Source organism: Symsagittifera roscoffensis, chromosome 4, assembly GCF_963678635.1.
Source record: "Symsagittifera roscoffensis chromosome 4, txSymRosc1.1, whole genome shotgun sequence".
NCBI classification, from domain to species: Eukaryota; Metazoa; Xenacoelomorpha; order Acoela; family Convolutidae; genus Symsagittifera; species Symsagittifera roscoffensis.
Window position 1 is genome coordinate 45554416 of NC_087065.1, and position 17755 is coordinate 45572170.

At 31.6% G+C, this 17755-nt stretch overlaps 1 protein-coding gene across 1 annotated transcript in view; it reads right to left on the bottom strand.

Moving 5' to 3' along the window:
* Positions 1-17755, bottom strand: part of LOC134844305 (ATP-binding cassette sub-family C member 4-like) — a 463247-nt gene that overhangs the window by 161806 nt on the left and 283686 nt on the right. The window lies entirely within an intron of this gene.

Consider the following 17755-nt stretch of genomic DNA (forward strand, 5'->3'; position numbering starts at 1 on the left):
GAAATGCAATCAATACTTTCAAGTACTTTTAAGCAGGCCGTACAGCGGTCTACTTTTGAGCAGCTAACCGGGTCAAACTAAGTGTCAATGAAAAACGTGACGACACAATTATAGGTTAAGTTAATTTTATCAAGAACCACTTGGCTAAAAAGAAAAAAAGTGATGCAGTTGCTAAAATTTAATAGCATGAAGGCATCAGAGATCGCAATCCAATAACTATTAATTTCTCATTTAAAGAAATATGTATTAGTCCACCAGACTTATAACAATATTTCTTTTGTGTAACATAGCAAAAAATATACCTATTTCTGCTAAAACAAGGTGAATTACATCTTGCCTCGTATAATATTCAATTCACTTCTCGTATAATATCGAACCATTTTGAGAAAATTGCGTTGTCCAGATAATTTATATTAGCCTTGTATATTTTGTTTCATTCGCTGATGTAAAAATATATGAAACTTTAAATTAAAAATGAAAAGAATATGGTGATCTACTGGAGTCCCAGTGCAGTTCTTAAAACCTTTGAAGGATGCATTTTGCCTCGATTAATACGAGGCAAAATGCATCCTTCAAAGGTTTTAAGAACTGCATTGGGACTCCAGTAGATCACCATATTCTTTTCATTTTTAATTTACAGTTTCATATATTTTTACATCAGCGAATGAAACAAAATATACAAGGCTAATATAAATTATCTGGACAACGCAATTTTCTCAAAATGGTTCGATATTATACAAGAAGTGAATTGAACAAAAGATGGTTGAAGTTTTGTTTAGAAATATAATGAGGCAATTCGCTTAGCAAATTGGGAACCAAAACTACTCGAAAAACTTTTTTTGGTTCTCAATTACTCAAGAATTACGCTGAAACTGCCAATAAATTGTCAGCAATTTATTTTCAACGTGTTTTTCTCAAAACGGGTCAATATTATACAAGAAGTAAACCAAACAAAAGATGCTTGGAGTTTTGCTAGAAATCTTATCAGGCATATTAAAATTGTATGATATATTTTTGCATAATAAAATTGTTATTGTTTTCTTAACTGTCAAATTTTTTTGCTTAAAAATTAATTTTGAACATTTTCCGCCTTTCTTCGGAAAATACAAGTTTCCAGAATTTTCTTGTGCAGGGTAAGAAGCTTCTTAACATATTCATCAATCAACTCGATATTTTTACGCCTAATCCTTAATTAAATAAGAAAAGCAAAAAAAAAATCCTTTTGTACAATTTTGCTTTCGAACTTAAAAAAATAACGCTTAAACAATTCTAGTAAATTTCTAAGCAACTATTGTTCTGTTTACTTTTTGTCTAATCTCGATTCAGTTTGAGAAAAATTTGTTTGAGGTTTCCAATGTTATTCGTTTTGTCCGAATAAATTAAATTAGCAACCCCCAATGAGTTTTTTTTGCTAGAGTCTAAAATTGAAAACTAATTGACTATAGCACCTTAAAGAAGAACAATTTCGCTATTTTTTTGAAGCATTAAAATCTATTGAAAATCAATGATAATCGATTATTGCCTACTTCAATAGTTGAATACAATGGAAGCTCACAATAATCATACTGTTTCCACCTTTTTGAGATGCTAATTTTGACGCACACAAAATCGTTTGCATGTTTTAAACTAACGTTGGTTACCTGCTATTCACTTTCAATTTTTGATCTGTGCAACTTTGATTTTTGAGTGAAAACCTTTCAAAAAAGTTTGAACAAAATGGGGGGAGTTCAAAAATTACACGGGGGAGTTCAAAAATTACACGGGGGAGTTGAGGGAGTTCAAAATCAAAAGTTAGAGGTTTTTTTTGGTGAAGTGGGAGATTGGTTTTGGTCAAGGTGGTTTTGGTGAGATTTCATTTACCCAGTTGAAAAATGCGGCAAATTATGCAAAATTGCCCGGGTTGACTATCCTAAAAAATTTTTCCATTTTAGAACTTCTTTTAGAATTTGTAAGAAGTTTTGCAAGCTTACAAATTTTTCACCAAAAAGCAGTTTATTCCGAACCTCAAAAAAATTGACAAAAAACATTTTGAACTTGTTTTTATTTCGTAAAACAAATAGAAATCAACTTTGGGAATTTTTTGTCTTTTTTTTCTTTTTTTTTTCATGTAAAAATTGTTTATATAGTAGTTACAATGTATGCATTTTAAACAAAAAGTTCCGAAAGAAAAATTTTGAAATCTTTTTTGATGAATCTCTCAGTTAGATTTATTTAGCAGCTCGAACTAATTTCGGAGACAACCAAGGGCTGCGGAAGTGTTGTATGTGCGGTTCAGGTGTAAATCAACAAAATTCTTAGTCACCCTCAAACAACTAACTATATAAAGCTAGTGGGTTGTCCAAAAAACTTATGTGACGAAACAAGTAACGTAAATTTTGACAGTACTTTGGTTTTGTGGTGGATTCTGCAACGAGAAAAATAGCTAGATGTTCCGAATTCCGCAAGTGTAAGCGGATTCCGCAATTGTAAGCGGATTTCTTATACTTTTTGCGAATCCCACCTGCGTTTTGCGGATTCCGTTTACGTTTTGCGGATTTCGCTTACAGCTAATTCCTGGCCCCTGCGTTATAAAATATAGGTCTCTTTTTTCCCTGCGGTTTCCAACACTTCTCGCCTTACCCTTGCGTGATATTGGTTTTGAAGGATCCTCTTCACTCACAAATAAATCCAGCATCTGGGAAACCTTAAAATTTTTTTTCTTGTTTTTCTTAGTTTGCTGAGTTCTTAAAAAACTCTTTTATTCTCAAATTTTCCACCACTGAAAATTGTCAGAATTTTTGTTATAGTTGATAAGCAAAAGGAGGCTTTGCTCCCTTAAAACCAACGGCATTGAGTAACAGGCTAATTATGATAGGCATTTTGCCTAATTGGCAATTCCAAACAAATCGTTTCCTTATTAAACTTTTAAGTTCATTCTTTACCCGTAAGGACGATGTTTTTGAGCAAATTTCGAAAGATTGGTCAGTCAGGACAACAATTATTTGAGAATTGTGCAAACTTTTGTATAATGTAGAAAAACCATTATGTGTTCTCAGGTTTATCAACCATAATATTGTTATTGTAAGTAATCAAACTATTGCATTATATTATTTCTTGGCTTTGACTATTACCGAGTTGACAAAAACTACCAATCTTACGCATCAATACTGTGGATAAAACGCATATTACTTAATTCCATAGAATTCCATAGAGTGAAAAGTTGTATGAAAGTCATATGATAAGCATTTTTTCCATGCTATGGAATTGTATGACAAACAAGACTTTTTTACAACCCAAAAATAAAATCCTTCTCAAATGAAAAAACCAATAGGTTAAACGTCATTGAAATCGCAGATGAAACCGCATAATGCTAGATGCCACGTCAAGGAAAATTTGATTTCACACCAAGTTAGAACAAAAAAGAAGTTTTTTTCTATATGGCTACGAGGACCTCTGCGTAGACTACGTTATTTGCAGAAATTTGACAATTTGGCATGCAGGGGAGAATTTTGGGAAAAAGTTTTTTTGCAATTAATCTTGGTTATAGACTAAAATGAAAGCTAAAACTAAATTTTTCTCAGCTTAGGTTTTTTACTCGAAAATGATTATCGTAAAATGATTATCGTAAGATGGAAACCGTATTGTAAGCCTTTAAGCCTTTTTCCCTAGAACTTCTGCATGGAATTGTATGACTGATATGTCTTATATGGAGGTCAAACCGGTTTTGGGGTCATTAGAAAATCTTTAAATGTGAATCACCTTTTGGTTCGTCTGAACATAACTTTTTACCAGGAAACAAAAGTCTAATGAAAGTCCCCTCATTTTAGTTCAAAGATTCCCGAAGTAGGTGAAAAAAAATTCCGACGAAAAAACAACAAGCTGAAAAATGTGCTCACTTTGTGGTGGTAAATAATAACAAACATATGCCCCATGACACAAACATATACCGAGAAAAACGAAGAGATGAAAACAATATTTTAATAAACCGATTTGAAAACTGCTATTAAAATTTTCAAAGTGTTCATATAAACCAACTTCTACGTAAAGCATAAGAAACTAGTAATTTATTTTCTTGCAAGATTCGAAAAAAATTGAGCACAAAAAGAGAAAAAGATATAATCGGTAAAAACCGATTACAATAGATTTTGTTGAGTAACAAAATTTTAGAAACTAGGGTTGAAATAATGGATTCTAATCAAGTATAACTGGATCGAACAATAGATGGATTGATATTTGATTATAGTTAGTGATACTAGTTTTCAATTTATTATAATCTGGTTGGAAATAATATTAGATTTTTCCTCTCTTTTAGAAAGGTTGGTACTAAAATCACAAAAAAAATCAATTTTTAACGCTTGATACTGAATAGGGATTGGTTTGCCAGCAAAATTAGGGGCACAAAAATTGAAAAACAGCATTGTTGCTCCTTGCTTAACTTCGCTCGATGTTATTTAAAAGGCCAAAAACTCATAGTCTGTATATTCACTTCATACTCACACACAAGACATACTCTTCAATTTGTAATTGGTTCAAAAACGCTGTTTGAACTCATTCCTAAACCTTATAGAAAAAAATGGTTTTATTATGTCCTACACACCATTGTTAAGTATAATCTTATGGACATACACAAAACCACCACGGAGAACAAAAAGAAGAATGACGTTCATGGTATTGATTAACCTCACAATGAATTCGATACAATATAAATTTCGAATTAATCTCAGATATGAAAACTTTCATGTAGGAAAAACAAATTAGAAAAGTGGGCTTTAATTAACTCCTAATCTTATTATATGTCCATCTGGATGCACTAGTTCAATCATAAAACCATAAATTTGGCCCGATATGAAGATCCGTGACTCCTGATGAAAAGCAGAGGTTATCACCCGGGTTGCACCAAAAATGTCTATCAGACAATTCCATACATCAAATGTATGGAAAAATGCTAATTATACAATTTTCTTGTAATTTCAAAAAAAAATTGAAAAAGTTTCGAAATAGTTTCTGCGGCTATTTGAACCAAATAAAACAGTCTTTTGAAGAAAAAAAACAAAAACGGTTTCTTCTATTAGAAAAAAAACTTTCCAATTATAAATTTTGCACACAAATTTTAATTTTTTGTCTGTCTTACGTAGTAGTTTTACACAAAAATTGGATTTTTTTTCCGTTTCTCTTGATAAATTTTTTCAATGAGGCTAAAAACTCCTATTTTTTGATGATGATGATGATGAGGATTGCCTTCTGGGCGGAGGTCGGCTACTCGTCGTCGAGTTTTTCTGTCTGCAGCCGAAGGAACGAGGCAACTTCCCCGGGGTTTGTTCAGAGGTTTTTGGGGGTGAGAGTAGTTGGATTTGTGGTGCAGCTGAACAGGTGGGCGGTGGTGTGGGTGTGCAGCTGGTAGTCTGGACACAGGTTGGAGGGGCGTTCTTGTGGGGCGATTTTGTTTAAGTAGGAATTTAAAAAGGGGGAGTAACTGCTCCGTAGCTAGGCTAGGGTGTACCTGGCTTCTCTGGGAAGCCCGGTCTCGTCAGGGCTGATCGCAGGCGTGCCAGAGCAGAGAACTTTGTTGTCGTCACGCTCGGTTAGGTAGTTTTGGACCTCGTTGATGTGGAAAGAGAGCCCACTGAGAGCCTTTGGTACTCGTCATTTCTTTTGTATGGCATGTTTATATATGCCTTGATCAATGTCTGATAATTTGGAAATTCTAATTTTAAAAATAATCATTGAAATTTTTTTGCCAAAATTTAAAAGTTTGATTCTTTCAGTATATGATTTGTGAAGAGAACTCTTGCCCGCTTCAGGTCGTTTCCAATGATGCACTGTAAATGCCAGACGATAAAACCTTTAGTGACTCTAGTTTTGAGTAAACCATGGTTTTAGTCACTTGTGTTCAGACACGAACACATCCCAAAAATGTAGAGAAATAAAGTTTCAGAAAATTAACTTTTTGGTTTATAAAAAAAGGCTTATCTTAGAGTTTTCCTAATATTTTCTCTATCTATAGAACTGTACGAAATTGTATGATAAGCATTTGTTCTTATATGAAAATTTAAGGATAAGCTTTCTTTTATCAACCCGGGCAATTAAGAGCTTCTAATTGTTATCATGACACTTTCAAGAGACTGTTACGAAGCTTTGTCAACATCGGTTCAAGTTTTTTGCTGCGTCAAATATTCTTTAAAGACACAATACGCCCCATAAATTTTACAAGCTTTTGTTCCTTATGAATATACTCTAAATTTTTGTTATCATAAATTTAACCAAACTGCTCGTAATAGGGCGACCTCCTGAATATTCTATCTGCCCTTTAACGTCTATAGATTAGTGTTTGACTTTATAAAAACGACAAAATTTTCAGTTAGTTTTTGATTTTTTAACAACTATCCCTGCATGCTCTTTAAAGAATAAATATGAAGTATGTTATTTAGAACAACTTGGGATTTCCGACCCGAACGGCTTACGCTTTGATATTACGAATTATATCGCAATTTGTATATCTTGAATCGGTAAAACTGACAACTTTCAAATCTCTTATAATTTTTCCATTGACGATTTCTGGTGAAATGTTTTTATATACCTGAGCCGAGAAAATAAAAAAACACAAAATTTACATGATACAAAAAATTATTCTCGTCAGTATTCTCGTCAAAATTTTCGTCACACATAGCTCAAATAAGCTATTTTTTGCACAAATAAAGCGTTTTTTTTAGACAAAAACTATTTCAACTGAGTGAATCAAGGAACAATTGCTGCTGCAATTTACAAGGAAAGTGATGAATAAATTTAGCAAAACCAAGAAAATAACACTGCGATCAAATCAATGAGACGCTAGTAATAATAAAAAACCATGTGAAATCCTCTAGGGGAGATGGTGGTTGATAGAAATGGGGTGTTTGAAGGGTTCATAAATTTCTATTGTCGAGTGGCGTCCGAAAGTGTCATTTCATTGAGTAATTTCAGATAAAGCTATCTAGCCAGACTATCTGTTTTTGGTTTTGTTAGGTTTGAGCAACTCATTAGTCTAATACTTTTCATAGCCTAGTTTTGTCTTATTTATACATTTAAAAACATCGGTCGATGTGATCGCATTAATTTTATCGCATTTCTTAAAACATTGAGCTTTCATCAATGATATCGCAATTACTTCTCACAACCTTCTTTTCCTGACGCTTAGTCCGGAAAAAAACTAACAGTAATTTTGCAGAGACTCCTTATCAGTCGTTGAAATATATATTTGGAAGATATTCGCTTGAAAACAGGACGAAATTTTGAATGCTTCAACTGGACTTCAACATGGCTGCAAAAGTTTTTGGTAAACAATTGTACAATTGAAAAGTTTAAAACATTACTAATTATAAACCTGCATGAATTCGATTGTTTTTTTAGTACACTTACAGTGCCACCTCTATATTTTAAGAGAAGACTAGTTCACTGACTTTCATATTTTAATAGAAGACTAGTTCACTAAGAGGGACAAGTGCTTTCGTATAGCCTCTTTTGTCTCTTTAGTAATTTATCCTATTGCTATGAGTCTTTTTTCATTTCTTAGATTGTTATCGATCCAAGTTGTAGTTAAAATCTTCAAGGTTAACAACATCTAAATTAAAAACAAGGTTAATGGATTAAATGCAATTTGCTCAATAGGCTTTATAAACTTTAAATTATACATGGGTTGAACATCTAATCAAGGGTTAACAAAATCCTAATGGGATGGAGAGTTTTATTATTTTAGCTTTGCAGTATTTTGTTCACTAATTTAACTGTCTAGTTTGTCTTGGTTGTCGGCTGATAGATTCCACTGCAGTCTCGTCTTGGTTTGCCTGATTTGTGTGCAGTCTCGTTGGATCATTTTGCTCTAGTCTCGGTCTGGTTTTATTTTATTGGCGGATATCATTTTGTGGTTAATTATTTTTTTCAACTTTCTTAGGTTTGAATTTATGGAAAATATTTTTTGGAAATAAAGAAAAAACTCAGGAAAATTTCTTTTGCTTGTCAAGGAATTTCAGTTTTTGTTTTCTAAAATAAGAATCAAACTGAACGTCAGGCGTGGTTATTTGTCAGCTCAAAGATCTGATTTAACCTGCCTTGGACTATTACCACATAAGTTAGTTGTATTGCTTTCCTTCTTTATCATAAGAAACCTTTTTCGTCAGCATCTGCATTTTTTTCTGAGATTACAAATAAAAATTCAATTGTTTCTTTTAATCAGAAGTAATGTTCAACTTGCGCTTGATTTAAAACTCAAAGATTTTTATTAGACTTGTAAGAGACCGGCGCGTATTGCTTTAGTGTCCCAGTTTTTAAGTCAGAAAAATTGAATTAATCAGACAAATTATATTAGTCCAAGTTGCACGTGCATCTTTGTTAGATTTTGAATTGAAAAAAAACTTGGCACTGAACAATATTATTTTTACCGCATTTTGAGTGAGTGAGCATAAAAAAGTGAGAAAAATTTGACTGGTATTTGACAAAAAGTCAATTTTCAAATTAAGAGCTCGTAGTTTCAAACAGAGTAAACCATTAAACATCTGATGACTTGAATAGAGGCAATAACTAAAAGAGCATACTTCTGGTAATTTAGATTTGATCCTGCATTGGTGAACCATTAAGACGATAGCCTTTTATTCGTGTGTGTTTCCAATACTATAACTCGCCACCTTTTTCGAAGGAAAAAATATAGCTAATCAGAGCACGTCTTCATAAAAATAACATTTAATATCAAACCATAACTTAATGATAAAAGTACAGATGAATTTCAATAGTACAAGGTGTAAACATGATAATGAGTGTGAAGATTTTTTTGGTTTGGCAGGCGACTAGTTTTTTTTTGAGTTCAATGTAATATCCTTTCAGAACTCAATATTTCTTTCTGCTGCTTGCAGTTTACTTTTAGGATCTGTCACGAGACCTCATGTGGTTTTGTTTTTCAGCGTCGTTTTTCTCTCATTCTGCTCCAATTCAGTGAGACCGTTGTCTTCGGTCTGATTGTGAGAGCTAGGTTTAGTAAAATCGGTTATTCCTTCGAATTGAATTTTGTTCCTGGTTTCACCATTCTTGAGGATTTAACAGTATCTATGCGGTTCTTTATCCGTCAATGTTTCGTTTTTCTTTCGAACAAAAAATGGTCTTTTCGAAGGAGAGTTGTGGATGACAGAGCTATTGTTTGCTCTTTTACCAGCAAAGGATGTCTCTGTGGCCTCCACTTATTTTTGCCGGTTTTTTTTTGGAATATTTCAAGCAGAAAACAAACTGAGTGCGATTGTACCTATTGAAGCACGCCTTTTTAGTTGTTGAACATCCAAACTTTATTAGAGTGCAGGTAGTTTTCAGTTTTCTTGAGGTATTCCATTGTCTGTTGAGAAAATTTTTCACGAGGCCTAAAAATTTGTCAACTTTTGCTACGACGCTGCGAGTTGTTTTTCATTTTCTTGAATTGTTCTCGAGTGCTGTTTTTCTTCGCTCACGTTCCCATTCAATTGGAAATTTTTTTTAACTTTCCTTGTTGAATTTGGTTCAAAAGCGTTGTTTGAACTCATTCCTAATTAATAGAAAAAAAAATTTTGTTGTGTCCTACAAAAACCCACCACGGTGAACAAAAAGAAGAATGACGTTCATGGTATTGATTAAATTCTTTGTCCAATAATTTCTTAATTTTTGAAGAAAAAAAAATCGTAAGCTTAGCTATGGTGTTAGTTGCTGATAATTAGGTGTCAATTTTTGTCTATTCCCACAGTTGGTAATTTTGCTGCAGCCACTCAGAAAAAAAACTTAATTATTAGAATTAAGAATTGATTTAGTGAGTTAAGGAACATGTATTTACTCCAAATTTTTTATAGCAATGTGCTGATTTGACTTTAATTTGCGTTTTTGCACAAAATTATACATTAAAAGGAATTCCTTTGAAGTCTGTAAATGTTATTGCCGATCCATTTTCCTCAAGCAAAGAACAAACCTATATACGTTTTTTCTTTAAAGAAACAATTTCAATTTCCTGAAAATATTCTCAGTATAGTTTATTGTTAAAAGGTGATTACAAATGTTGGGTTTGATTTTCGGTACTCTTGCTGATGCTATTAAGCAGGTTTTTTTATTTGCATAGCCTTGGAGTTGACTTAATTATTGAATATCTCGATCAACGATTCCTATCATTATTTACATTATAATTTTAAGATAAAATACTTATTTCGTGGTACACAAACATGGACTCCTTTTGATTCTATTTTTTTCATAGCAGACTTCCTTACACAGATAAAGGAACTGATATGTATATTTTTTCTGTATTTGATGATTCTGTGTCAGCTTCATGAATTACTACTTCTGGATAATCATTTATCATAAAACGTGTAAGTTTTTTAGCTCCTACTTGAGGTAACTCAACAGCTGTAAAGGTTTTTTTTTTAGAAATTGGATCAATAAAGGAATTTATCAATCTGAATTATCGACCAGCGTTTAGTCTACAGTGATTTACATTTTTCTTGAGGGTGTCTGAATGATAAAAACTCTGAATTAGTTTGGTGTTATAGTGTCGTTCATAACTGTCGTTAGTTCTGGTTAGAAGCTTTGTTTGAGGAAATCGAGTAGAAACTGACAGAACGAATATGTTAAAAGTTCCATCTAACAAAATTTTCCAGATGCTCTTTTTACCATTAGTCATATCTTTTTTTGAAGCATTGTTAATCGTTACTATTAATTCGAGCAGAAATATGAGAAAAAAAAACTGGTGAGTTATATGCTCCATTTTTTCTAATAACCTAAACTTTCCTATGAAGTTGTTTTTTAAAAATCCTGGTGAAGGTAAAGAATTTAGACAGTAAAGAATCTCATCCCATCGTGGCGGTTAAAGCATCAGATTTTGCAGAATCCAATTGCCGTTTTTAAAAACAGTTCTTGTATTTTGTTTAAGAATAGATGTTGTTTCAGTTTTGAGAGCATGTGTTTTTTCTGGAACATAATGTGAACTCATGTTCATATTTGTTCATAAAATTCGTTTTCATATCATAAATCAGTCCTTGGGGAATACTAAAAGTTAGGATGAATTTTTCTAAAGTTATTATTGTTTTGATAACTGTAATAATAGCCTCTGGTTAAACTTGGAGGGAACCAAGAATATGAATCCTCTAATAATAACCAGTGTTTCTTTCAGTTTGATGAAGCAGATGATCCTTACTGATCTATGTGTACAAAATGGAAAGAAAAAGGTACTGTATCCGTCCACTGTTCTACTGTTGCTTAAATTAAATATCGACATTTATGTTTATTTTTTGGCAATCAAGACGTCCTGCTATCAGTTGGGTTATCCATATGTACAAGCCTGGCCTAAAAAAAGTTTTTGTTTTTACCCACATGATTTGCTATTGGATCTTTATGCGCAAAAAAGATGTATATATTTTTTGAAACTGACAATAGTACGCTTATTTTTTTCATTACTTCGGAATTATCAGGTGTTTGCTCTAAGCAGAGAAAGTTTACTAGCAAAAGGAAGTATCGAATGCGCTTAGATTTGAGGACAAAGATCTTAATAGTCGATGATGAATGTTTTTGCTATCTTTTTGTCTTTTAGTAAATTATAAATACGCTAAAAACTAAAATTATAAATCATGTACATGGAAGTGATATCTTCTGTATGTTACTGGTAAAACTGTAATTAACCTGATTTTTTCGTTTAAACTGTCAAACAGTTTTTCGTGGTCGGGTGTCAGTTTGAAAATTGTACAGTTTCGTTTCAAATCAAAAAAGGCTTTGAATCTACTGGTAAATTGTCTATACACAAGCCAGAAAAGCCTATACATTTCAACACTCTCATTACCTTTTTTTGTTTTTTGTAGATTTTTTGCCTTGAGATCTTCCATTTTCTCTTAATTGATTGTATACCAGCTTTGATTGTTTTCTGTCCAAAGACTTGTATTCTTCTTAGTAAGTCAAGTACTCTTCTTAGTAAGTTTTCTTGAGTAAGTCGTGGCATGTTCAACTCTACAGTTTTCGTTCGCATTACGATATCGTCTTTCTAAAATTTTGTTTAGTTTTTTTAAGGTTACAAAATGTTGTATTATTATCCTACTAAAGAGGTTTCTATACCACATAATTAATAGAAACCTAACTTAGAGGAAAACAGTTTTTCTCCAATTACAAAACTCCTAAATTGTTGTTCTACCTCAAATAAAGGTACTTGATTATATGCGGAGCATGAACTTCTTGTGTTAGAGAAACTGATTCTATCTGGTAGTATTAGGATTGAATTTATGCCCTGTGATCTCATTTCAATTTTACTTCTCATTTCTTTAATTTTTCCTGTTTTGAATAATTCATTTTTATTCATAATCAATAAGTTTGTGCATGTAGTGTAATGAAAATCTAGACTTTATTTGCTTAGTTAATACAGAGTTGTGAACATTTTTCTACATAATTTTAAAATTAATAGGCCTTCGACTTTTTTGGGTTTTGAACATAGATCAGTAATTTGTAAAAAAAAACATTCTTTAGTAAAATCATTTGTTTGAACTGGTGTTTTTTCTTTTATAACTTTTTTCCGGTTTCATGAATTTTTTTTATCTGTAAAATGTGCTTCAGAGTCCACCTCTTATTTGGGTTGTAAGTCTTGTAAATTTTGCTAAAACAAATTTCCAATTCCTATTTATTAGTAATATTAATAAACTAGTCAAACCTTTTTTTCAAACTTTTTTTTAGAATTTTGTATTTTGTTTTATTTGAATCAAAATTAAAGTACAGTTAACTGTTTGAGAGTTCACTCGTATGAAAAATATGATCAGGTTGTTGAACAAAAACTTCCATAACGCTGTTTTATCTTCAACGCTGTAGATTATTTTTGAATCAGATTCATTGTCTTCAATAATTTGACTCATTAAACATTTGAATAAGATCATTTTTAAAAATGGAACACATTTATAATGGAACCCATTAATTACTGAAAATTCGGTTTAAACATAATTATATATAATAGTTAATTCGGTAATATATTATTTTGTTTCCTACGCTAATGTATGTCAATTTATTTTTGTATACGTTTTTTGGAATTTTTATCTTGCGCAAACTGTTCTACTTTAAGGTAAGTTCTTCTCCTTATAACCTTCTATTTTGCCGTAAATTTTGTGATATTAATTGTCACTGAACTGTACTTTAGGATTTTTCCCTTTCCTTTTTTCTTTAGAAGATGTTTTTGAATCTTTTGAGGTTTTGTTTGACTATTGTAAGATACTTGTAAGAACTTATTGACTTGGGGTATGTTTTTGTCTTTTGTTCTGATTGGGCTATTTGAATGTAGCTATCTGATTTGGCAATTGTAGCCTTTTGAGCTCGTGTGATAAAACTTTTGACGATTTTGATTATTTTGGTCACAAGATCTTCCTTGGAATTTTTATATCTTAATTCAAACTTTGAAGATCCAGATCTATCGAAAAAAATTGTTTTATTAAAATGTTTTTGAAGGTATGGAAGTATGCTCAGTTATAACCACTTCTTTTGTTATAGTTATTATATTGGTTGTTGTTACTATACTTTTTCGGGCCTGGATTTGCTTTTAAATTTGTTCTGGATTTCTCATTATAATGATTTATCTCGATATTCAGGCGCTTTTTGAGTTTGATCCCTTTGATCAATGTAGATAGCATGACTAGAATTAGGACACTCTGAGCAAAATTGGGTTTGTTTTTTTTTAATTTAGATTTTACACTGCTTTTATTTTATGATATTTCCTTAGTTCTGTTAGCTATTTATGTTAATCCCTATTTTTTCTTTTTTCAATTTATTATAAACACTACCTGAGGCTTTTCCACTAAATTCACTACTTACTGCGAAATTTTAGCAGCTACAAGATCTTTTAAATGTTGCCATGTTGCACACGATTTCTCAATTAGAAGTTAAGACGCCTTTTGTTTAATTCCATTTTTTTTGCTGTTCTTTGATAATCATTAAAAGTCGGATTTGGCCATCTACGATCTATTGCGGTGCATGTGTGTATGTAAATCTGTGTATGTAAGTTTTGATATATGTAATTTTTTCTCTATTATATTAAAAAATCTGTTTCAACTTCAGTTGGCTCTAAGCCTGTCAGCATTTCGAGGACTACATTTTCAGCAAATTACGTTCGCAATTTTTTTAAAGCCAGATTGAAGCTATTAGAGGTTACAGGCTTAGGGTTTTTTGTGTAATGATATATTGTGAGGTTTATTGGCTTTGGCGAAAATGTTTTTTGTTGGGTATATCAAAAGTAATTTAAGGACGGTTAAGTTTTTTTAGAATAGAAGTTTTTACTTGAGTATTGCTGCAGGAAAAAAAACGAATTCGTGACTATTTTGGTTTGGATGTTCCGACAATCTTGTGAATTGATCGCTTTGGATGTTGGTGATATAGCATACAATTTCTTTTTTTGAATTTTTATATAAAAGCTATTGTAATTATTCGACAAAAACTGGACATAGTGTTTAGGGGCATTTCGTTTAGATGTATTCAATATAGTATTCAAAACAAATATCTTTAAAAAAAATATTAGCTTTTGGACATGAAGATTCCTAAATTTTGATACTTTTGTAACCAAAATGATTCATTAGTTTGATTTTGGTTGTGAAAAAAATTCGATTTTAAAAAGCTTGGTTTTAAAAAATAAATTAGTTTAATTTTTAATATGTATTTGGGTACTAGGATTATAACTAAAAGCGATGATTGGAAGTGAAGCAATTAATCGTTTAATCGTTCTTGTGGCATTTGAACTACTTTATATAGACAAATTTTTATGTTGACGGAATGTTTCTAACTCTGGAGTGTACCTTCAAAAAAACGTATAATTAGTATTCATCCTCGTTAGGGTGTTTCGATAATACACTAATATAGTTTTTTTTTCGGCGTTATTTTGATACCCTAAAATTTTTTTTTATTGCGCTGACGTCACTTTAAATTGTGTTGCTGTGAGTTTTGACAGTATTTTTGTTGTTCAATTGTCGAGCAAAAATATTTATGTGGCTATTTTGAAGTAATGGATTGAAAACTTCCTAGAAATTGCTTGTAATTATCAAATTTTATCAAAAATTGAATTGTTTTTCTTTCTGAATTTCTTATCTTGGAAAACTTTTGTGTCCTGAAATCTTTAGCTGAAAACCAAAACTTTGTTTTTGTGAAGTTCAGTGTTGGCTTTTGCTCAGTTTTTAAAAATATAGCAGCTGAAATTAGTTGTTTCGATTTTTAAAACTGTCCAAGGAATTTAGTATAACTGTTTTATTTTTTTGCAATGCAAACAGTTCCCTGAAAGACTAATTATTAATGTTTTAAACATAGTTTCTGCAAATTGAAACCAAAAACATTAATTTTTTCAAACTCCTTACAAAAAAACAAAAAGTTGGTTTATGATAGCTGGTCTAGTTTGATGAAAACATATGAACTAGGTTTTCACTTCAAATCCATGATTTGCTTACGCATACCTGAGTTTTTGGGGCTGAAACTAATATGACTTCCATGACTGAAAATAGGATTTAATTATTTAGTTTTAGAGTTTTAAAACTAGAAATGTAGAATACGACTTCTAATATATTTGTATTCCAGCAATAAACTTGTCAAAATATGAAATATAAAGCCTAGGACGTGGGCGAAAACTATACGTGTGAAGGCTCAAGCAAACACCTTTCGGAATTTTTTTTTAAAAATTGACTAGTTAAATAAAGATTCCTTTTGTCCACTTGATTTTTGTAAAAATTTTTGACATGAAACGCAAGGTTTTTGCGTCTTGAACCAAAGACATCAAATCTTAAACGTAAACTTCAGACTTATGAACCAAGTTCTGAAATGAGTTTGCTGGTTTTCGACATCGTTATTTTTCTCTAAGAAACCAAAAACCGACGTTCGAAGCTCAATTTTGAAATCGTAAACGCAATTTGTTTGATTTGAAAGCTGAAATTAACAAAAACTTACTTTTCGACCAAAAATTATACTTATTTCAACTGAACCGTTTGACCCTATAACTAAAAGATAATTTTTGGTGGGTAAAAATCAATTTGCTATGGCTTAAGCTATCATATGAAACATACTTGTTTCTTATGAAATGGATCTGTTAATGTTTTAGCTCTAGATTTAATCGGGCAACCTAATATTTTGAGTCTAAAACTAAAAATTGTCGTTTAAGCTTGGTGTTAAATTGTTATTTTCCTTTTTTCGTTTTATGTGCACAACTTGTCATGAAAAACAATCGATTAGTAAAAAAACCCAATTATGTTCCTTATCTTTGGGTGTTTGTTTTAGCTTCCTTAATTTCAGTAAACGTTACCTTAACTTACCAATGATTTAGGTTTAAGTTACGCTTAGATTGGTTGAGATAAAATCAGTTAAAATTAAATAGAAAGAGGATGAGCCCCAACAAATGAAGAGGAATTAGAAAAAATGGCAACAAAAGGGAGTAGTTGATCCTATATGTGATAAAGAAACCAACTAATCATACAATTTAGGGTAATCTTACACTATGACCTTTTAACCCTGTTCAAAAAAGAACGAAGATATAAAATAATTTTTTGAGCTTTGGGATGAAAATAAAATTGTCGAAAATTCAAGTTAGTAAGTTAAATCTGAAGTTCTGGCACGTAACTGGTCGATTGGGTGAATAATTCGACTGAAACTGTTTTACCTATTATTGAACTTTGGCACAGAACGAGTCTTTTTCTATAAAAAAGAGAAAACAAAAAAATTAGACATTTAAATTTTTATGAGCTACAATCAGGAAGAGAGTTGTATAATTTAACTCGCGCTGGACTTAAACAGTGGGCGACTAAAGAGCTTAGAGAAAAATTATCAGCTGAACCCTACAAGTAAAAACCTGGCAATAGAGCGGCAACTGGGTTGCGGATCTAAAGATAGATTTACTCTGCCTATGGATTTTTTAGGTTTGAAGCTCCGGACAGTGACTAACGGTCCTAAAATTTGTTTTTTGATTTTTGAAATATGTTTGTTTCGTTTGACTGCAAGTATTTTGATCAAAAGTAAACTTTAAAATATTGTTCTTTGCTGCTAACGCACCAGTTATACTAAGAGGGACAAGTGCTTTTGTATAGCCTCCTTGTCTCTTGAGTAATTCAACTTATTGTTATCAGTCTCATCGTTTAATTTCTTGGACCGTTGACAATCCAAATTGTAGTTAAATATTTTAAGATTCTCAACCTCTAAAGTAAATACCAACTTATTATATGAATTACAAACTGTGAAAAAGGCTTCATAAAACTCTAAATATTAGATGGGCTGAGCAACTAATCAAGTGTTAACAAAATCCCCAATGGGGTGAGGAGTTTTATAGTTTAAGTGTTTCAAAATTTTGCCGTACTATTTTAACTGTCTGATTTATTATGATTACCGGCCGGTAGATTATTCTGCAGTCTCGTTTTGGCTCGTCTGATTTATGTGCAGTCTCGTTAGATCATCTTGCCCCTAGTTCCTTCTTATCACAGTCTGGTCTTCTTTTGTTAGCTGTTATAAATTTGGGGTAATTTGGTTTTACTTAATTGTTTCAATTTTTAGTTCATAAAAAAAATTTCCTGTAAAGAAATGAAATTAGCCGCAAAAACTTTTTTATTTTTGTCAGAAATTTTTATTTTTTATTGTCTAATATCTGGAGCAAACTGAATATCAGGTCGAGTTGTTTGTCAATTCAAAAACATAACAAAACCTGCACCCGACATTTATCATTATTTTGCTTTTTTGCTTTCCTTCTTCTTCCTTTTCCTCCGGGATTTTTTTTCATCATCATCTGCTTTTTTCTTAGAGAGCAAATATAATACTGATTTTTTTC